A 24304-nucleotide genomic window follows, 5' to 3' on the forward strand; every position below is an offset into this window, starting at 1 on the left:
TCTCACAGATTGAGGCTGCTTCACGCCTTAGGGCTATTGATCAGGCGAATCTTGAGAAAGTGCTTGCAGTTGTTGACAATAGCATTAACGTGCTTTCCTCTAGAATTTACACATTAGATAATATTGTGTCGTCTGTTGTTGATATTGTGCATGATGAAGTGTCTGTATTATACCATGGTCAAAATCAATTACGTTCAATCATGCAGTTTGCATGGACACTTCAGACTCTGAAAATGGGTAAAGTTCCCTGGGGATACATGAACGTTTCCTCTTTATTTGCACCGTTTAATTTGACAGACAAACAACGCTTGCTTTCAATGCGTGATGCTTCCTTTTCTATGCTACATATTGAAAGGTTGGAATCTTTACCTTTTTCTGTGGCAGAGGCCACTGCTGCTACGTGGCTTATCCACGGTTTAATAACGCTGCCTTTTGCTTTATATAAGTTTTCAAATTGTATGAAATATGTGCCAATAGGTCGTTTTGAGCCCTTAGGTAGCGGTTTTCTTCATGAGGTCTGGTCACTCCCATACACATACAGATGTTTCAAGGATGAACAAGAAGTTTATCTAACAGGGGATGAGTGTACTGAGACGCCAGATCATTCTTTAATGTGCAGACACATACAGTTACACGGTTCATGTAACAAGGACCGACCGAATATGGCTTGCGTTTTACAGGGCACGCCAGTTCCTGCTATCATCCCCACGTTTAAATTGTTAGAGAATGGTAGTTATTTAATGCTCAATAATGAAAACTGTTGTGGTTTAATTAAAGGTATAGCTTTCATAGTAACAGTAAGTGAGCGAGTTATTTGCTGCAGAAATGTTCTTTATCCTCCCACACGTGAACATAGGGAGTCTTCCATTTGGCCACAGATACCGACCTTGGGAGCAGAATTCAGCGGCATGGCTAGAATAAGAGCTCTATTGTCCCAGAAAGAGGTGGCCTTGAGCTCGGCCCGTGAAACTTTCGTGCTTCACATTGCTAACACCCGTACGGAGGTTCAGGCTCTTTTAAACACTGATTTGCCTTTGCATTTCGGAGCCATGGTCCGTTCTATCTTTAACGCATCCTCCACAACGGGCCTAGCACATTTTTTTAAAGTTGTTAGCGGTGGTCTCGTGACTTCCTTTGAGAAGATTTTTGGAGTCATCCCTGCCTTCTTCCATTCTATTTTTTCGTCCTTATTTGGAGGGTTCCCGTTTTTACTTGCATTAGCGGCTGGCGCATTGGTGGTTTTCTGCCTTTTTAAATATGGATGCCCTTCCTGTGCAAGACCACGCACAGCTGCTACTGACGCGGTTTCGCAACCGCATGCTTGATTATTATGGCACAATGCCGTTGGCGACTCTAAGCACGGCGTTTGGATTATCTTTTCGGTTCTCCTATTTCACCTGTGTCCAGCCTGTATTTCGCTGCCTGACCTGTGATTTCCTTTGGGCCATTGATTTGTGTCTCTGCGGACCAATATCTTCTGACGTCGATTTTGATCAACTGATGAGTCCTATCATTGCTCACGAGTTGGTTTGTTCTGACGAAAGGATTATGGCCTTGGCGGTGGCACATGGACTAATGGGTCCCTGGGATGTGTTGTCGGCAGCGCAAAATTTCTTGGAACAAAGTTTTCTTGAAAACCCACCGAGCTGTCCTCTGATGGTTATAGAGGATCCGGTGCTGGAAGATCACGTATGTTCCTTTCATCTTTTAAATTGGATGGCTGAACTGTTTTCGGATGAGGACAGTGACTTCCTCCTGGAGGCTGTTGCAGCTTACTTTTCATATACAGTCTTATCATAGACACTGCCTCAAATTGACATGCTGATTGATAGCATTTCCTTGATTTTATTGACTTTTGGTCAAGACATTTTATTTTTGCTTGCCTATTGGCTTGAGCCACATTATACTTGTGGGCTATTTTTTAGCATTAGTTTTTATAATTGAATTTTTATTCATGCTCGTTTATAATTGAATTCTGCTCTCATGTGATGGCACTTCTGTTATCTTATTTAGTCCGTTCTCGGATCATGGGGGGGTGTTGTATAGCTCCTATATATCCTTATATCGTGTTAAGTTAGCATAGGTACATTTGAGATTTAAACGCCATTTTTCCTTTCTTGCAACTTCTGCACACGACCCTTAATTGTTGACTTAGCTTTCAACCTAGTGGTTTGCCGTGGTGTATGTGAGAATAATATGTTATTGCTCTGATATCAGTTTTGTTTAATAAACCATGTCTGCACGGAGAGTGCTGAAGTTTCAGGAGCAACACGATATGGAATTGTTATGAGGTCTGATCTCCACGCCTTCATAGTCATAACACAAGTGCAGCCTTTGCCAACTTGGGCTTGAGGCGGGATTGATATTGCTTTGCAGGAGAATAGTTAACACACTTGATGCGGTGCACATGCAGAGAGAGCTGGTGTATGCTGATGTGATTCCTTCATGCTAGGACACTAAGGTATGGGCCCGCCCTAAAACAACCCAAAGAGACCTTCTTAGCTAATAATATAATATATGTGTTAGGGAGGGTGAGATATAAGTGTTGTTAACTCTTATTCATTACAGCATGTTAACATGCTGTCACCATTCGCTTTTTATGTCTTAGTAACTATGCTGATAATTTTGATACTGATAATAAGTATACTTGTATTATCTAAGATACTGCGCCTGAGAAGACGGCATTAGTAAATAAACATTTCAAATGCACATGTGTCTTCTTTACTCCATGTTCTGGTTTGTAATGATAATATAACGAAAGAGTGTTCATGAGTCCCACGTACCCTGAGGTACTGTAAGTTCATGTTCTGGTTTGTCTAAACATTGGGAGTTTGATATGTCCAATGAGACACTGTAGCTAGCTCGGTAAGGGGTGAGTTGGTTGCTAAGGTAAGTTTTGGGACACCCTAATTTGCCGAGGTTCCACTCCTCTGTGCACAGTTCTGTGTGAGTACAGAAACCCTGCAACAGTGCCTGACATGGGGCGGGGCCCAAGGTCATCTGTGAGATAAGGTGCACTGGAGAGGAATAGTGGCTAATCAAGCTTGTAAGGGAGTGCGTTGAAGAGTCCGTGGTCAGGTGGAGGTAGTAATGAAGAGGGATTCTCACTGAAGGCTTGCACAGAGGGAGCCCGAGAAGTGTCACTTGCCTGATACTCCCACCTCAGACACCTCCTCTTCCCATCAAAGGGACATTACATAGAAAAAACACTTTTTGAGAGTGATCACATTTAGAAAGAGATTTTGAAAAGAGTGCGTTTTACTGGGCCTTGTGAGACTAAGAAGAGATAAAGGAAGGCCCTGAAGCAGGCCTGCCTAGACATATATGCGACAAATCGAGCCCGCAGTGGCCCACCCAAATGCGTCCTTGGCCCACCCAATTAAAAGTTCCTGGAGCCGGGCCTGCCTCGCTGCATTTCCTACTCTGTCACGCCCGTCGCTGGATCTGTTTGTCTGACGACCACCCACACTACAGTGATCTCACACCTCTCCAGTTTACCGCGCTTTCAAACCCAATTGTTTGTAATTTGCACTTTGAAAGACAACAAAATACATTTTAAAAATAAGACGTGGTTGGTTTAAAGACAGAACTCCTAAAGTAAGCTGAATTTATACGTTTCCACTTCAAGATGTATGTCCGCATTTGGTGACTGCAGGGTCGTATTTTCCCGAACCGGTACAGAACTCTCTGTAAGTCTTTTGATCTTCCCCTTCCAAGAGGGTAACTAAGGCCACCATGTTTTAGGACCATCTGTAAACCGAAAGCAACTTCAACAGTAAATTCAAAGCTGGCAGGATTCCTAAAACAAAACTAGCAAATATGATATTTTCCAGTTTCCACAAGGAGAGGTGTAAACAACCTTTAAGTACATCATGCGTTCGTCTCGCAGTGCAACAGAAGCAGTTCAGTTTCAGTACCGGGAATCAATTACTATTCTTGCAATGGTTGCCTTGTGCTTTAAAAGGTAAAGAAAACATCTTCAAAGTCAGTCGACTTCCTTTCAGAAGTAGAAGTGCTGCAAAATGGGTAGCAAAGATTCCCTCAGCTGGGGGGTGCTGCAGCTGTTTAGCTCAATACGCCCACCCTGCCTGTGACTGCGACTGCGACTGGCCCAACCCCTTGCACTGGTCCCGGGGAGAGGGAGAGACGGCACTATGGCAGATCCGCCGAGACCCCTCCTGCAGAGGAATGGAGTGCTGCGTGATATGTCCATCACCAAGCTCGCTACCATGCTCACCCTGCCAGTGTGACAGCAGCTGGTGAGGGCAGACCAGGCACTAGTATGAGCAATACCTGACTGATGCGAAACCCTGCCCTTTCATCGGTGTGTATCTGCTACACCAGAGCCGCACAATATATAAAACCGCAACCTAGGACACCCCTTGACTTCCAGAGCTCCGCTTCACCATCTCAAAGAGTAGGCAGGTAGAGCTTTCTGTGCCCACCCTGTATCCCCCACCAGGCAGACCCAGCTAAACTATCCAGGAAACTATACGTGTACTCCACAAAGCCTATTTGAGAAACCATATTTTGTTTTCATTTCTGTATGTCAAACATAATTTTGCTTCAAACGTGGTGCTCATGACAATAACTTTTTTTCTTTTGTAAATTAATTTCGGATAGGAGGGCGCTGTTAAAATATGCGTTCAGTTATGCATTTAAAAATGAACACCGTTTGTCGTTATAACCTCAAAAAATGGTGCTTTAAGCAGATATATCTAAGTGAAGTCAATCAATGTTATGCTACTGCCCAGGGGGATAACCCATTTCAAAAGTGCATATTGCTTGAGTGTATCTGTCACTAAGAAGATTCCCCATGCCTCAACAAGATTGAGATGTGTACATGACCTCTAGATAACGAGTTTGAACGCCGATAGTTTATCATTTAATCCCTCCAAGGTCGATAAACGAGTACTGTTAGCTATGCAGCCAAATAGCGTGAATCCTCCAAATATTTGAAAGTGAATGGTCAGCCTCGGTTTAGAAACAATGCAGCTATAATTCTTACTTGTATAACTCTTATTTTATCCACCCGTGCGAAGAAGTAACTCAGTTAGTCCCAACTACACCCCTAATTTTGGATATAAGAAAGAACACCCCACACATGGACACTCTGAGCGGAATCCAGGCTCAATTCTAGGAGCTAATGCTTGGAATGTTGAACATCCATCTCAGCTAATCAGATTTGAGGACGGTCAGTCAACTGCCATCGAAAGTCACTGATCTAGTGGTGTTTGGTTTTGTGCCTAGCTGCTTTTGAGGTTGATTTGGTTTTGTGCCTAGCTGCTTTTGAGGTTGACTACCTGTGAGGACCGCTGACATTTTTTCATTCTCTTGTATGAAGATTGTGTCTTTGCCCCCTTTTCCCCGAATTTGAGTTTTTCCTGACACCTGTACAGTACAGAATCGATGGAACTTGTGAATCGAGAACAAATTTGGCCTCATGGAATCCATATTTTCTCTTTTTATTCTGGGACTTGTAGTCCTGTTTTATAACGGCATAAACAAGACTACAAGTCTCAGAATTCAGAGTGGCATTGGGTCACAACATGTTTATTAGCCAGGATAGGCAAGTTCATCCATCAAGTTAAAATGGCACTCGAAAACCAACTAAAGGACACCATCCCGAAGAGCCCTGTAACCCGCCACCCTAAAGTTGGTAATTCACAGATAACACAGGGAGTTGCCGAAAAGCTGGGGCCGACTCAGGGGCCGATAAAGTCCACAGTGCAACTGAGGTTGTCGAACTTTTAGACGCCTTCCAGACTCTAGTAAGCAAGGTCTCATGATGACTCTAAAAAACTTTAATTCTTTTTAATATTAATAATGTATAGTACCAGTGAACACAGTCAGTATCGAGACCACATAGCTGCACCAATGGTCCCTGACCGGTGTAGGTCGAGCAGGGGGGGGGGGCTATTTTTACTGTATTTTATTGTATTTTATTTGAACCAAACTGCATTTTTATACACTGTAATGATTTTAAGTAATCGCACAGTTCATCAATAAAACTTTCACTCAGTGAGGGTAATTCTCTTGAGGTCATCCAGGAAGTATGAGGCTCGCTGCTACATTAGCTTATTTTCCAAACTATTTTTAAAACCTTTCTTGAGCAACACAAATGGCCAAAATCCAACAATCCAGCATTACCTTGTTGAGCAAGTGTTTCAGCTGTGCTGATATTCAAGGTACAGTCCCTACTTTTTAGGTTGAGCCAAGGCAGATCATTTGCTCTCTCGAGACATGCTACATCTTTTCTATGGGCTTTCAGTAGGTGGTGCCGGATAAGGTTACTTAAGATTTCGATTGGTACTTTTAAAACAAAATGTACTGTTATGAAGATGAAACATTGCCACACGTTTAACTCCCAAAACGTCGAAGTTCATGCCTTTCTCCCCGTAAATCTCTGTTTTATGACTCTGGTGATTTGAGTATCACTGATGGCACAGTACGTCAACTGTGGTGATATTTGGTCTCACACAACACAATTCAACTTCAGATACCATTCCACATAATTAATTCCATAGCACATAATGTCACTCTACATAATTCCACAACAGTTAATATCATTTAATTAATATCCACATAATTTCCCAGCAAACCATACTACATATTTCCACTGCACAACTCCACGCCACACAATTCCACAACAAACAATTCCAATACTACACAGCTCTACATCTCACTTCCACCAACCCTGTCATCTCTCCCCCACACACCGCCCCTATCATCTCTCTCTCACACACCGCACCTCTCATCTCTCCCTCACATTCCCACTACCCCCTCTCATCTCACAATTCAACTGCCCCCTCTCATCCCTCTCCTCTCTATACTGCCTGCTCACACATGCTAACTTTCTGTAGTCCTCTGTGCTGTGCACTGGTCCACGCCTATCGCACCTCGAAGGGTGCCCCTCCCACTTGTCCCTGTTTTTCTCTGTCTTTCTTTCCCTTTTTAGGTCGAGCCTACAGTACTTGCGCTGCATCATCATCTGTTGTTTATACTTTGTGGGGTTTGACTCCTCCCATCACTTTGAATTGGTCTAATCAGTTGTCTTGTAAAAATCCTTGCTTGCTAATGGGTACTTTGGCCTTCCTTTTTTCAAGTTGTTCACTCCCCTGGAGTATCGCCACATGATTTAGAGGCTTTGGCTTTTGTCTATTTTACTTTCTGTTAGGGACATTTTTTATTTGAATGAGCTTTTCCCTAGCTCAGTGCAGCGCCTGATTCATGGACGCCCCACTTTCATTTATACAGACGCTCGCTTCCCACCCCAGGGAGCATTTGCCTGGCTCAGGCGACCATCCTGCTGGCTTTCACGTTCCTGTAATTTCTACAGCAGAGTTCCTAACCTTTCTGCTTAAGACTGCTAAGCCCCCTTACTCCCCACCATAATCCGTACCTACAGCCCACAGAGGCTAATAAATAGTGTTTATTATTTGGTTATCAATAATTCCAAACATGCCACAGTGTAGCCGCTGCATGGTCTTGTTGATTTCCACACAAAAAACGTCCCCCTCCTTTCTCCCACTTGCTCGCCTCCAACCCTCATCTCCTAATGTCATTTCATGTACATTTTTTACGTAACAACTTACTTATTCTGTTACTTTACATTCTCTTCACTTCCTTTAAATGGTTAAAAATCCTCGAGCATGGGGGGCGTGGCCAGCAGCCGAACAAGATGGCTGTGTAGTGAGAAGGCTCCGTGGGTTAAGCGACCCTTTCATCGATCCGATTACTTATCCGGCACAGAACGCAGCCTCCGAGGTCTGGCCTGAAGCTCAGGACCAGGAGGAACCGATCGGTGCAAATCCGACACAGAACCGCGGCGGAACACCGGTGAGACCCGAAGCAGCCACCCGGCGGCCTGCACCGCGATTCAAGCGCCGACCCACAGTGCTGCGAGAGACTGGGCGGAAGTGCGAGGAGGGCGGACACGGAAGGCAGGAAGTCCGCCCTGCCATAAATACAGCCGGAAGGTTCGAAACACTCGGCGTGCCGCGCGGGATTGGGGGTGTCGGCCGCAAGAGGACGACCCTCTGAGCACCATCTCGAGCCCCGCGGAGAACCAAGGTCATTTACAGGGGACGTATGCACAGGAGACGCTGACGCAGGTAAAACGAAACCGCGATCAGCGCTCTCCGTTACACGAACTAGCAGCGGCATTCGCCGGAGTGCCGACAGATCAAATACTTCCTCCCCCCCCTATTTACTATGCTTTGGGGCCCGATGGGGGCGTGAATAAAAAGTGACCGGCGGCAGCAACCCCAATAAAAGAAAGACGCGCTGGAGTAGTGTGGAGGCAGAGTCACCGGCAGTGTTGGCGCTGGGTGCATGCGAGGAGGGGCGCATATCAAGACATTGAGAAGCAGCGTTCATAGAGAGAACATCGGCGGGAGAGCACAGTCCTGACCCAATATTCCCCGAGGACCGATTGATTGGACATAACCCCACATCCCGCGTCAGAACACACGGGGGGTGCCCTGAGGCAATGCGAGCCAGGACCTCCACCAACAAGAGCATTAACCACAGTGGCTGTGAATTCGTGCTGCCAGGGACGGAGGACGCCCGCTCTCACAGCGCAGTACGAGAAAACCAACACACGGACCCCACACAAAGATACCTCACGCATGGCCCAGGTTGAGTGACGCACCCAACAGGGATCGGGAGCTGCCTCGTCTCGTTAGTGGCTTGAAACTGATATATTGCCACATAAGAAGGGACACCATGGCAGGCAGAGGGCCAAAATCACAATCGGCACAAATGAGGCTGGATAAATATGCATTTGAGAAGAGCCAACCGCAAACAGCGGAAAATAGAACACCTACGGGGAAGCTAACGGACGGGGAAGGTGCCAAGAAAACTACGCTTGAAGACGTGATGAAGGCATTAACGCAAGTACAGATGTCACCCTGCTACGGGCAGACTTTCATAAAATGATGGAGCGAGTTAAGGAAGTAGAGATAGTAACGAAATCACTAGTGGAGGACGTAGCAGACTTGCAGACGGCGATGGCACGCATTGAAACTGAAAATAGACTGCTTAAAGATAAGCTGGACGACCAAAAAGGGCGCTCTAGAAGGAATAACGTCAGAATCTTAGGTATTCCGGAATCTGAGGGCTCGCCAGCAATGGATCTATATGTAGAGGAACTAATCAACACCAGATTGCAACCGAAAGGACTATCCCACTTTTCGGTTGAAAGAGCACACAGAGTCCCCGGCGACAAGCCAAAACCGGGAGCAGCGCCCAGACGAGTCCTGGCTAGACTATTCAATTTTAGGGACAGGGACGCAATCCTTCAAGCGGCTAGAATCTCTCCACCGATTAAGGTACACAACTCCACGATTGCCTTCTTTCCGGATTACACTGCCGAAGTGGCCCGCAGACGGAAGTGCTTCACAGAAGTCAAGAAAGCGCTGCGAGCGAGGGAACTGCTGTACTCCATGCTATTTCCGGCGAAATTAAGAGTGGTGGCAGATAACAAAACGTGGTACTTTGACACCCCCGAAACTGCATATGACTGGTTGGAGGGCTGGAGACAGGCGGGAGCGCCTTGCCGCCTGAATAGAAATCATCAGACACAGCAACAGGGGGACCGCAATGGTTCCCAAACATCCAGACATGGAACTCCAGATCGCTCACCGGGAACGAGGACGAGTGACAATGAACACTAACAGGGCTGATAAACACACGAATGATGCAGGAACGCCGACTGCCGCAGGAAATGGAGGTCGAGTTTTCGTTGGACACTGGCTCGGGCAGGCTGAAGAGGACAAAAAAAGGGGTCGCAGCCTCTACTGGACCTTTACCCCAGCAAGCAAGTACCATGGGGTTCACGGGGGAAGAGCACTCTGCTGAGTTGGGGGGCGGGCAGTTCAAGGTCCGTTATGCAGGGAGGCAGGGAGGTTGGTGGGGAGGGAAGTATTGGTTTCTGATTTGTTAAGTTTATGCATTGAGGCAAGACATGGTAGAAAAGACACACTGGTTGCGCCATTGAGAGGTAGCCAAGGTACACTACAACTCTGGAGACAACCTTGTACTCTAACCCAAATTATACATGACGCAAAACACACAAGCTAACACTCACGTGGAAGACACACGGGAGACGCAAGTAGCACCCCTACAGTTATTGACGTGGAATGTGCGGGGACTAGGCGATAAGATTAAGAGGGGACTGGTGATGCAGGCTATAAAGCGACTGAGACCGGCACTGGTCCTACTACAAGAAACATATCTTACCGGCAAGGCAAGTCAGGCACTAGATAGGCGAGGATACAAAATGGTAGTGCACTCAGCTTTCACGTCAGGCTCGAGGGGTACAGGTATCCTAGTGCGGAAGACATTCCCCTTCATAGTCCTACATACCAAAACAGACGATCAGGGCCGTTTTGCGGCCGTTCAGGGACAGTGGGAAGGTAGAAGATTGAATATAGTGTCGGTCTATATACCACCAGCGCTCCACTCGGTAGCACTACCTGCATTGGGGAAGTTCCTCTTAGATTTACCAGCAGGAGACCTTATTATAGGAGGTGATTTTAATGCAGCGTCAAATGAATCAGTAGACAGACTCCCTGCCCGGACACAGGCGCCGGGGCCTTCTCGATTAAGCAGTTTCTTAGAGGCATTGGGACTGATAGACGTATGGAGGCACATACACCCCACCCTACAGCAATACACATATTACTCTGCAACGCATAATAGCCTGTCGCGCATCGACTATTTCCTGACACCGAGTAACGGAGCACTATCTATCGACAATATAAGTATCCAACCCAGGGGAATATCAGATCACTCCCCGGTGACCTTAGCAATATCCTGTCAGGAGAAGACCTAAAAAAGAATATACCCGATATATCCGGGATATCTTAAGATCCCTACAATACGAAAGGACCTGCGAAAAGCAACGCAGTACTACTTCGCTGAAAATACGACATCGGTATCATCTCCCTCAGTCCTGTGGGAGGCATACAAGACAGTATTGCGGGGACAAGCCATAACATCAATTGTTGGGCACAAACGTTCACAACAGCAGGAACTAGCGGATTTAGAATTAGCATTGCACGCAGCAAATACGGCACACATGGCAGACCCTACACCGGACTCCCTACATGCACTACAGTTATGTCAGCAAAGACACGGGGACCATATGAAGCGACGGACCGTAGAAGACATCACAGCGACCACAAAGAGTATATGACATAGGAGACAAAGCAGGGAAAATGTTAGCCTGGTTAGACAAGAAAGGGGGTGACACTAAAGGTATATTACAGCTACGCGCCTCCGACGGAACACTTCAATCACGTCCAGAAGAAATAGTCAGCACACTAGCTGAATACTTTCAGAAAGTGTACACTCCGAATAGAGCGGTGACGAAGGAGGAGGCAATAGACTCCCTCAGCCACATACCAACCCAAACACTTTTGCCGGAAGCGGCAGAAGAACTAGAAGCCATCCTAACGACAGAGGAGATACAATTGGCCATTAATGCAGTGCAATCCGGAAAGGCGCTGGGCCCCAATGGGATTCCAATTTAATGGTATAAGTCAATGTCCGAGACATTGAGCGTGCCACTGCTAGCAATGTATACGGAGAGTCTGGAACTTAATGAACTCCCGCTGGACCAGCGAACCGCGACAATCATAGCAATCCGGAAGCCTGGGAAACCTTCAACAGAATGCGCCTCCTATCGCCCAATATCGCTCTTAAATGCAGAAGCAAAAATCCTGGCGAAATTGCTAGCAAATAGACTAATGCCCCACCTTCCACAACTGATCCACCCGGATCAGTCGGGCTTTATGCCAAACAGAAATACTGCCCTGAACCTGCGACGAGTCCATGGGGCGTTAGCACAGCACCGCAACTGTCAGCAGCGGCGGTGATACTATCATTGGACGCTAGAATGGCGTTTGACATGGTCGAATGGCAGTATCTATTCGTGGTACTCTCAAATATGGGATTCGGACCCAAATTTATATCTTGGATACAACTCCTGTACGCGAATCCGATAGCACACGTAACGGCAAATGGCCACATCTCGCACTCGATAACACTGGCAAGGTGAACTCGCCAAGGGTGTCCCCTATCCCCCTTGTTATTTGCCCTAGTACTGGAACCGCTGGCGACCTTGATTAGAACTACGCCATTGTTGAAAGGAGTTAGCTGGGGGGAGGGATGGGAAGATAGAGTCTCCCTTTACGCGGATAACATGTAGGTCTATTTGATGGACCCAGAACGTGGAATACCGGAGCTCCTGGTACCGTGCGATACCCATGGAGCGGCATCGGGCTATACGATCAATTGGACAAAATCAGTGATCTACGTACTACAAGGACCGGCACCAGTCCTGCCCACTGGATGCCAGCTAGAAGTGGCAGTGGATTCCTTTAAATATCTTGGCAAACATGTCACTAAGAACGCGCCTGAGTTTTACGGCAAAAATCTCAAGCCACCGCTGGACCGTTTACGGCGGGATGTACAACATTGGGCGAATTTGCCTTTGACACTGCTGGGGAGAGCAGCGCTATACAAAATGATGCCATTACCCCGCTTTCTATATGTACTTGAAAACACCCCATACCCGGTGTCGCCGCAGTATTTCCATCAAGTAATGGCCATGGTATCAATGCCTGTTATAGGGAGATCGCCCTGCACGTATAGCACATGCAAAGCTGAACAGAAGCTGGTATGGGGGAGGAATCGCGTTGCCGAACCTGCAGATGTACTATTGGGCGACGCAACTCAAAATAATCAATCACTGGATACATGTACCTCAAGATGACCCAGCATATAGAGCAGATAGAACACAGCTAGGTACACACAGTTTGTTGGCGGCGCTTTACCACAAAGGGATGGCGCGAAACTTATAGGACCCACGAAGCACACAGTGGCACTTTGGTATACAGCGCAAGCAAAACTTAAGTGGAGCGGAGTGATCACTAAATTAACTCCATTATGGGACACCAAGGCGCTGGGCCACCCAAGACAGAGCAAGGGATTTACGCAGTGGGATAACATTGGCATATCGACAGTGGGAGACTTGTGGGCAGAGGGGACAGTAATCCCATTCCCCCAGCTCCAGCAACAATACGGTCTAGGCCCAAACGAAACCTATAGATACATACAAATTGGGCATGCCTTGTTGACTGCAATCCCAGCGGACTCTGGGGTCCCTGAAGTCTCCCCGCTGGAGGACCGACTGCTTACAGACTTTATGCAACACAGCGCTACCTCACTCACATACCGCAAGCTGGCAAAAAACCTACCAGACCCCACATGCAAATTATGAGAGAAATGGGTGGATGAACTGGGCGACATGGATGAAACGGAGTGGAATGAAGCACTAGCATCCCCAAAAGAGGTGGGAATCTCAGCCAAGTTCCGTCTGGTGCAGCTTAAGATACTCCACCGGATATATTACACCAGGACCACATTACACAAATTCCACCGGGCACAGCATCCATACGGTCTCCGCGGATGTGGGGAAGAAGGGACCTTTTCTGCACACCATTTGGGACTGCCCGAGGGTAATAGAATACTGGAGGCAGGTAATGCACACAATCTCACAAACACTAGAGGTGTCCCTCCCGCCTGAGCCCCGCAAATGTCTTTTAAATATATGGGAACCAAACGATCTCTCAAGACATGGTCAACTCTGGGAAACGATAGGAATGATGGTTGCTAAAAGAGACATAGCGCAGAAGTGGGGAGCGGCTGATGTACCTACATTGGCACATTGGTGTAGGAATATGGATCTACTGATGCTAATAGAAAGAGCGGTATATACGACAAGGGCAAGTCCACGCAAGTTGAACAAGATCTGGATGCCATGGAATGAGTATAGGGGGGGACATATGTGACCCACTGCCTGAGGATGATATCACTGGTTCAGATGATGAGGGGGAGGAGGATTGAAGCAGTGTACCCGACAGATATGAGTAGTGGTGTCAACGGCTACACATGACTCCTACGGATGACCTACTGCGCTGCCCTGAGGCGGCCAGTGAGCACAAGACTATGACCAGATGCAAATAAGAACCACAATGTTATAAACAGTGTCTAATTGCCACAGTTGTTGGTTGTTTAATGTTAATATCAGCTATTTTGTGAAGCATTTTTGTTGTATGCTCTATGGAAATGTAAGACATTAATTCATCCCCAATACGAATTTTCTAAACTGTCTAAATCTCCTACAGTACGCCGCCGGACCGGAGGTTGTCGGCTAAAGAGCTGTGTTAATATGGCATCACGGAGAAGCAAATAATCGATAATGCGGCCGGCCCCCTTGGGTTGTAGGCATAGCTGTGTGATAACTAGAGTGTACAATCAAGGTCTTTAGAGAGAAAAAAAATCCTCAAGCATTTTTAGTTTTAAATTCAGCGAAATACTTACACAGCTTGTTACCGAGAAGCTTTAACTCCATTAGAGTTACTTACGGTTTTATGTATTGCAACTCGAAATGCACTCACACGCTTTTTCATTTAAATTTTTTGTCAATATAGCAGAGCTGTTCTTATTTTCATTAAAATACATGCATTGTGCGCTCTCATGCCTCTTTACTGATAAGTGTCATTTGTCTATATTTTTTATGTTGTGAAATGCCATATTTCCCGCTGTAACAATTTTCGGCAACCTGATCACTTGTTTATTTATTTATTTTATAATTTTTGTTAATAAGAACGATTCATGAACCCTCAATCAAGCCAGGTCTCTCTTATATTTTAAATATAAAACGCCTTCTTAAGAGCTTCTATTGACATTTTAGTGGCTTGTCAATCACAGCACAAAGCATCTGTATGCGACGCTATATAAAGTAACAATATGGCGGCTAACAAGAACGCTGTCGGAGTCACACTTCATGCGAAGCACCAGACCGGACTGTTTCGGTGAGTGGAACCTTCCTATTAAAGTGACTCAGCCTCAGCTTAGCAGGCCTTTTCGAAGCCTCAGGCATGTTACGTCATCTTTCAGTATTCACAGGCAAATTCAATTTTAGGGAGGCAGTGTTAACAAATGGTTTAACTTCTCAATCATAACTTTAAAAATATTTTAAACAATATTAAAAAATTAGTTTGATCTCATCAATAAACATTCGCTCCCTCCTACTTCTGTGAGTTTTAGTGAATGGATTGGTTTGACTGCCTGCTTTTGCTCACAACGCTTTATGCTGGAGGGCTGAGCCATTATGCGTCAAGAAAAGGAAAAATTGCAATATTTAATGTACAATCAGTGGTCAGCTCAGGTGCTTTGGTACAAATTTAGCAACCACTCTGATTGCACACACAAATGACCATAACTATTTCATGAGAAGTACTTCTCAAAGCTGTGCTATAATGTGGCTATTAAGGTCAACGCTTCCATGTTAAAAAACAGTAGATGTTGCAGCACCCCGGATAATGTGTTCCATGGCTAAATACTTATAAGGTCCCAAAGGCGAGACTGATTGCATTTCAAATGCGTGTTCTGTATAGCTGCCTTCCCCATGGTGACCCTGAGTGCTCTCAATATTCTCTGTGCTGGTAGGGGTTTCTTTCCCTTGCTGGTTTGAGTCCCATTGGTCCTGTCCTGCGAGTCCTATCGGCAACTACTCGGACATAATTTAATCCGCCGAATGCAACAAAAATGGACGTTTATGTTGCACCTATCAGGTGTTTAGGTGAAATCATTGGGCTGCCTCATTCAGCATGTGGATATCCACCACCTCTGGTGAAATCATACCATGGTACGGTGCAGCTCTTCCTGCTGGCCGGTGGTCCGTACCCTCCCTCTCCCCATTAGCAGCCACTGCTCCCAACATCATCTCTCAATCCATTGCTGGCCTTCTCCCAGACTTCAGACACATCAGTAGGTGCACACGTTGCACCCACCTATTAAGTTTTTCATCTACTCATGTTGCAAGAAGGCGAGGGGTTCCTGGCACTAGCAAAAATAATGCTGCATAATGTGCATCCCCTTTAAAGCTCCCTGGGCAGGAAAAAACACTTGTAACTAGTCTGTTATGAAGCGCTAGAGAGCCCTTTGCCAAAGTTTGCAATATGTAAAACTGACATCAATAAAATACATATCTGCATGATACCCATCCTTTAATCTCATCATAAATGAATTAATGATAAATCCTTGTACTTTGATGTTGGAAAAAAATATATCCTCTTGTGGTTGAATTGCAGAGACCACATTGTGTGATCCAAGACAAATACCGATCCTCCTCTTTGTTCATTATCATGTAGGACACCACCTTGAAATATATGAGCTTCAGGTGTGCCCAATATAAAAACAGCTCTTGTGTTTGATGTAAAAGGCTACAATGGAACACGAGGCTTCGATTATAAAAATGTAACCCACATATGGGGTACACAACAACGGACTCTACTCTTAGCCTATTCATTGCATTGTTCTCGTTGCGGGGCAGGAACGTTTCTCAGTATGCTTAAAAACTCTTATTTTCTAAAATACTTCTAGAAAGATATAATATGATGTACCAAGGTAAAACACTTCTGTGTGTTAAAAAATAAACTGTTCTGGATTGTGATGAGTTAGTATCATATTCTAGCATGATGTGTGTTGCATAAGTTACCTGCCACATGTTTGCAAGGCTCGACTTGAACATGGCCACTTAGAGCCCGAGCAGACCATTAGCTCAGCTCGCCCTGGTAATTTGTTGGCTCGCTCACCTACAATGAAAGACTATTAGTAAAGCTAGTGAACAACTCCCCACTTGCCCTAGGGCCCTTATGTTGGGATGTGCGGTCTCATCCCAGCAGTAGTGGCTGACCAGCCAGCATTTTCCTTGTCGATGGACTTGAGGCTGAGAGGGACACAGAGAGCAGGGCTTGGCTGCCTCCCAGCAGGACAACACCACCACCAGCTAACAGCCAGGCAGAGCTGGCCTTACCGTGAAGAAGTCTTGTGAGACAGCACTGCGGTCAGAAGTTAAGTCCAGTAGCAGGCTCCTTCCCTGGCAAGCACCAGGCTCGGTCTGCCTGCAATCAGCACAGTATGGTGCACCACAGTCTGCAGCCCGGTAAGAGCCTAATAGTGAGAAACTGCAGCGTAAAATTGTGTGAATGAGAGCACATGAGCGATTGAGAGACTCCAAATACCACGATTGCTTCATGGGGCCAATAATAGTTCAAATCAGTCTAATACTTTCAGAATTGAAACGTTCAATTTAAATTAACAAAAACTTCGTTTTTACTCATTGTTTGGATTCTGCTACTAAGTATTGGTGACACCAATAGGTCTAGCTTATTTTAAGTGGATGACCATTGCTCTGTGCTATCTGCATAAAGTGTCTGAAAACTCAAAGAGACAATCGAACACTGGCCATTGCTTTTGTTTACTCGCGAGAAAGTGTCACTCAGCATGTCGCATATTTGACAGTAGAATGTCACTCATAGATGGACTAAAACCATGTGCAGGTGGGAATGGGATGGAGCTTTGTTATTTCAGACTCCTGCTGGGCCCATAACAAAGGCCGAATTTGAGGGGTCATCAGGCCTCCTTTTGTTCGAGTCTCCTGGCTGGGAACAGTCAGAAGTCTCACACCTAGATGCAAATGAAGCAGAGGGGAAACAAAGGCTCACGCCTTGTTAGCACTTCACACATACTTGAGAAAGGCAGCTTTTCAATTTTTTCAGTCTCTGCTTAGGAGATATGCATGCACTGTAAGAATGTCAGATGTGTTGGTCTTTCCCAGTGTTTGCACAAAATAAATGTAAATTATATAGCACTTACTACTCCTGAGTAGGCGTTGAAATATTTTAAGTACACTTTTGTTTTGTTGTATAGCGCTACTCATCGCAATGCAGGGTGCCAGAGAGCTTTACATCACACGTACATTTTACATATCCAATAAATCAAAAGCATTTTTAAATCAATGTAATGTACAGGATGTTTTACATAAAAGAGGGGAAATTCAATGTTTAGAAGTTACATATCTTCCATAGTACACTGCTATATTAGAAGGATTACAATGCAACTACAAGTAACATAAGTATCTCTGTGTTCAAAGCAGTAAACCACTTACCTATCTACATAAAATAAAACCTGCTATCTGCAAGTTACATGATGTGCTTCGCAGGAGAAATATTAATCCTCTAGGCTACTTTGAGTCAAAGCGGAGGCTACATAAAACACAGATCTTTCCAGCAAGTGCATTAACCTCCAGAGTTATCTTACATAGTTATTATTCCCTGGGATTTACTGGGAAGGAGTAGTTTCTTACCTGTAACTCCAGTTCTGTAGTAGGGGTATCTCTGTTATAGTCATAATTTAGTGAATAGTCCCGCTCATGTGCGGGGACCCCGGAGCAATCAAAAATAATCTCTTAAGCTGTCTTCTTTGTCTGTCCTGTCCTTCCTCTCTATCATTCCAAGGATTTGGTGAAGGGGGAAGTGTTGTCCATGGTGAAACCTGGCAGACAGGTTTAAATGTGATATTGGTGGAATATCCTTTGCATTTCTAGTTAAAGTACTGGACAGTGTAGCCTTGCATGTATAGGCTGCATTATCTGTCTTTAATTTTCTCTTACGTGTCTATGCACTACTGCAAAGAAGACAGCTTAAGAGATTGTTTTTGATTGCTCCGGGGTCCCCGCACATGAGCGGGACTATTCACTAGATTATGACTATACACAGAGATCCCCTACTACAGAATACACAGATCACTGCAGCAGCTGCCTTAACCCCATAAGGTATTTTAAAAAACAGTCTTTGCAACCAATTTAGCAGAACAGATTTACTGTGTTTTCTTCTTGTTGCCACTTTCTTTGTGGCAGAGTTTGGAAAAAAATATATGTGTAAGTTAAGAACTAGATTTTGAGTCAGGGTTAAGTCACTTTTCTGGCACAACCCTGACGCACAATCTATTTTAGGATTTACAGTACCACACAAATTCCACTAGTGTGGCTTTGTAAAAAAAAAAAAGAAACACATGCAGGGCAGCACTTTGCCCTGCCTTGCATTACCTTATGTCAGGTAGGCATTACATGGGTGGTGCTAGGGCATTCCTGTGCACCCATCAATGTATTTTTCAGCAAAACCATATTTTCAAAGACTTGTAAATATAGGTATGCAACAAACCTATGCTTGAGGTTGTTGTCATAATAAGAAAAATATCCATTTGTCCTCGTTATGTCCTCTTTGCATGTATGCTGCAATCTGAAGCACACGTACAAAGAGGAAATAGCCTCTTAGGATGGTTTTTGCGTGGCTATTGGGGAACCCCCCTGCTGCCCCAAAAAACGTGCACAAGGCAGCTCATAGAGCTGCCTTGCGTTAACGTGTATCAGGCAAGTTTTACACGAGTGGTGCATTGGAGTCCCCGTACATCTACCCATGCATTTTGTGTGCAAACAATATAGGCAGTCTTCTAAAGGCATGCACACTAGCTTTCCTTGGATCAGCTCTCAAATTCCACTTCCCTGTAAAAGAATCACGGTTATTCTCTATTTATGTGAGGCTGCATTTCATCTAGGCCCCACTAGTGAGTTCAAGTCGTGAAAGTTCCATGATGGCTTTGAGAAAGTCAAAGTGCTTCCGTGCTGTAGCGTGTCAGTCAGAGCAAGCCAGTATTGGCGATACAGTGTTCAGTCTTACCTGCTTTCGCTAAAGTGGAGGGTCCAAGTGCCCCGTCTCGCGTCTGCGGCACGGTGGTGCACAGAAGACTGGATGCTACAGTGGAGGTGGTAGGCGCCCACAAGCTCCTCCATCTACGTGGTAAGCCTCCCTGAATCTGGCAACAGGTCTTGGGTCCTCCTAGATTGTTGGATACTTGAATCATTGCTCTTCCTCTGCAAGTAATAGCTTGCTTCTCCTTCAAAACTGCACACTGCTCCAGGGCAACAGCCCTCTCGCTTCACCACAACCTCCCTCCTGGCATAGAGGGTTTGTGACAGCGCACACAGGAAAACAGCCCCTTCAGGTCACAGCAGGTCACAGCATTAAACAGGTGTATGGCCTTCTTCTTGACCGAGCAATGCACCAGAACGACAGCCCTCAATCCTCACCGTAGCCCCAACCTGGTATACAGAGGTCATGGGCAGCACACAGGTTTTCTGCATTCACTTTGTGCAATTCAGCCACTAAATACATATCTCTTGATTTCTCCTATTTCACAGCAAAGGCCAGAGTTTAGTCTTTAATTCTTGGTGCATGAGGTAAGGCTGGCTGGCAAAGACCACATGAAAGCCAGGTGTCAAATGTATTATATATGTGGCTTAGATTCTTATTTCAATATTCTAAGGAGTGTCTGAGAAGTGATACAGGATTTGCTCACCTTCCCAAACACTTAACTATAGAAAAACAACAGGAAAAAGCCTTTACCATGCTTAGCCCATCTCTCCATACCAGCCCAACTGGATTACCCTTTGGTATTAAAAGGGCACTCACCCACTGGAATTCCAAGTGGCATGATTCATCATATAATCCTCTTCCAGAAAGCTAATGTATCTGAGTGGGCTCAACCTTGGTAGCCAAGGAAGATCTTTGGTTATTGTGTGGGATCCAAGATTTAAAAAAGTCTAGGGTGAACTAAGGGTTAATTTTAGTTTCAAAGGGCACCCTGACTGAGTTAAAAATAGTGGTGGATGCACTAAGGAAATAAGTATCCTCTGTAACCCTGGGTCAACATGTTTCAGCCATCACACCAATGCCTCACTGGGCTAGTTGGCTTTCATTAAGACCACAAAGATCACGTTAACATCCTATTTGTTTGCATTCAATTGTGAAATTTTAATTCACAATCTGTTACAGCCTCCATATGTCTCGCTTGCTGTTCAGTGCCTGACTTTAAAACTGCAGCAATGAGAAGACATCGCAATCGACTTTCATTGCCTGACTTTAAAATGGCAGCAGTACAAAAACGTGATTACTGTACCCTCTCTAGTTATAATGTGATCAATATAATATGGTCTTGATGCTAGGCTTGTTGATCATGAGGAGCACTCCACCACCCTACTTATCTCATTTCTATGGTGATCCTTTGGTCAAGTCACGATTGCAGAAGCCCTTGGACCCTACTGCCTGTCCTTAAATCGGCATCTGTCAAGTACCTTTCAGGCGAAGTTCGCAGTCTTGTGCCCAGGTCGCAGAGCAGACCTCTTTCTGCTCCCTGCCTATATCATCTCAGATGGGCCCCAAACTGACCTGTGTGCCATCCAGTGCCAGTCTATAGAGCCGAGGCGATTTACGGTATGCCACGACAGCAGTGAATTAGGGGGCCCCAGCATTTAGTACTGCTTATCTCTGCACCTCCCAATGTGCTACCATCACACCCCATCACATTTCCACTGAGAGACCCAGGAGTGATGTTGTGTTCCCTCACCTCCTTATTCTCCTCTCTGGTCTCCCATCCCCACTAGGATTATTTTTTTACAATGGAGATAAGTCCGGACCCCAATGGTTCCAACGCCTTCATCATCAGATACCCAACCGACCTCTCCAAAAATGCGGCAAAAAGTGGCAGGAGGCGACAGCGTCTCCAAAAGAAGTGGGAGTCTCATCGCGTCTCCGCTTGGTACAACTACGCATACTGCACAGATCATATTACACTAGGGATGCACTGCATAAGATGAAGAGGATTTCACACCCATATTGCCTGCGGGGCTGCGGGGACATAGGGACCTTCTTTCACACGATTTGGGACTGCCCCCGAATAGCACACTACTGGGTTCAGGTGCTGCGCACCATATCTCAATCAGAGGGACTCTCCATACTGCCAGACCCAAAGCGTTGCGTCTTAGACATATGGGAACCCAATGATCTCACACGATACGGGCAGAGCTGGATGACACTGGGCATGATGGTGGCGAAGAGAAATATAGCGCAGAGGTGGGGTGGGGGAATGTCACCAACGATATCGGCTTGGAAGCAAGATATGGATGCAGCGATGTTTGCAGAAAGGGCTGTGTTCCGAAGTAGAGGTTGTCCCGGGAAATGGAAAAGGATTTGGGGGGCATGGAATAAGTACAGGGGGAACCTCTGCGACCCGCCTTCTGATACTGATAGCTCCAACTCTGATTCGGAATGAGACTTTAGAACCATATTATCTCTTAGCGACCCATGTTCTGATTGCTAAACGAAATTGCTCCCATGTGCATGCTGTAATTCCACTGGTTACTGTTGATGTACTGCTATGCCTCAATTATTTTATGTTTATACGTGACAATGTATCGCACTGTTTTAAAAACGCAAATAAACATATTTTCAACAAAAAAAAATGCGGAAAAAAATGCAAACATCGCATACTCAAAGCTAGACCAGAAGAACAAGTTACTTACCTTCGGTAACGCTTTTTCTGGTAGATACTATATCTGCCTGTGGATTCCTCACCTTGTGAATACCCCTTTGCGTCAGCAACATTCGGAAATTCTTTTTTCGTAGCCTCGCGCCGACGTGGAGTCCTGACGTCATAGAGACACGACCTCGCTCGCGACTCCGCTGACGTCACCGACGCCTATAATAGGCCCACGCCGGCGTGATGACATCAGTTCCGCCCTTTTTTCCGTGCCATCGAGGCACACGGACGGACCAATGACAGTAGAAAAGCATACAGTATACGCAGTACACAATAGAAATGGCAAATACACACAGTGTAAAGTAAATGCAAGAAAGAAAATGAAACATTTTCCTGACAACAATATATATATATATATATACATTACATAACAGTAACTCTGGCACAGAAGAGTGGACAACAGGGAGGCGGGTGGGTCAGTGAGGAATCCACAGGCAGATATAGTATCTACCAGAAAAAGCGTTACCGAAGGTAAGTAACTTGTTCTTCTGATAGATACATCTGCCGTGTGGATTCCTCACCTTGTGAATAGAGTCCCACAGCAGTCCCCACTCCCGGAGGAGGGTGTCCACTCTTCTAGACCAGGAAATCCTGAAGGACAGAGCGTGCAAAGTAACCGTCCCTCCTCACTTCGGAATCTAAGCAGTAATGCTTCGCGAAAGTGTGGAGGGAAGACCAAGTTGCCGCTCTACAAATATCCTCTACAGGCACACCTCTAGCCAATGCAGAGGTCGAAGACTTAGCTCTTGTAGAATGAGCCCTTATACCCTCTGGTGGTTCCTTACCGGCCAAAGAGTAGCAGATCTTTATGCAGAGGACGATCCATCTCGACAAGGTTCTTTTATGGACCGCTCTTCCTTTCTTGCAGCCAGCAAACCCAATGAAGAGCTGGTCTTCCAAACGAAAGTCCTTGGATCTGTCCAAGTAAAAGGACACCGCCCTCTTAGGGTCCAGACGGTGCAGTCTCTCTTCCTCCTTAGAAGGGTGAGGGGGAGGATAAAAAGAAGGTAGGGTAATGGACTGCCCTAGATGGAAGGGAGTTACCACCTTAGGCAGAAAAGAAGCCCTGGTCCTAAGAACCATTCGATCAGCATGAATGGTCAAGAAAGGGGGCTTGTGACTAAGAGCTTGACCTCACTTACCCTCCTTGCCGAGGTTATTGCAACGAGGAAGACTGTTTTAAGGGTAAGAAGCCTCATGGGACATTTGTGGAGAGGCTCAAAGGGAGCACCCATCAAAAAGGTCAACACAAGATTCAAGTCCCACTGAGGCACAATAAAAGGAGTAGGAGGGAACTTATTCGTGAGGCCCTTCAAAAACCTTAAAACAACCGGTGATTTAAAAAGAGAGGGCTGGTCAGGCAAACAGAGAAATGCCGACAGCGCTGAAAGATAACCTTTCACCGTGGCAACAGCAAGCCCCTGTTGCGCCAGATAAAGGGCAAATTGGAGAACGTCAGACAGATGGACTTTCAAAGGGTCAATAGACTTTTCCCCACACCACGAGACAAATTTCGCCCACCTATAAGAATAGATAGACTTAGTGGAGTCACGCCTGGCTGACAAGATGACATCCACAACGTCAGGTGGGAGGGAAAAAGAAATCAGGTTGCCCCGTTCAATCTCCAGGCATGAAGGTGTAATGTCTGGAGGTGGGGGTGTAGAACCTGCCCCTCCATCTGAGAGAGGAGGTCTGCCCTGAGAGGGAGACGGAGCGGCGGGTGAGAGGAGAGGTGGAGTAGATCTGTATACCACACCCTTCTTGGCCAATCCGGGGCGACCAATATGACTTGGGCCCGGTCTTGGCGAATCTTCCTCAGAACCCGAGGAATCAAAGGTATGGGGGGAAACGCGTAAAGGAGTTGACCCCTCCAACTCAACTGAAACGCATCCCCCAAGGCTCCTTGCATCGGATACTGGAGACTGCAGAATGACAGGCAGTGCGCATTCTCGCGAGTGGCGAACAGGTCCACCCGAGGAGTCCCCCACATCCGAAAGATGTCGTGAACCAC

The 24304-nt window shown here is 45.9% G+C and overlaps 1 protein-coding gene across 4 annotated transcripts in view; it reads right to left on the reverse strand.

The window, feature by feature from the left end:
• SMTN (smoothelin) overlaps positions 1-24304 on the reverse strand; it is a 1119422-nt gene that overhangs the window by 533426 nt on the left and 561692 nt on the right. The window lies entirely within an intron of this gene.

The sequence above is a fragment of the Lissotriton helveticus genome, chromosome 11 (assembly GCF_964261635.1).
Source record: "Lissotriton helveticus chromosome 11, aLisHel1.1, whole genome shotgun sequence".
In the NCBI taxonomy this organism is placed as follows: domain Eukaryota; kingdom Metazoa; phylum Chordata; class Amphibia; order Caudata; family Salamandridae; genus Lissotriton; species Lissotriton helveticus.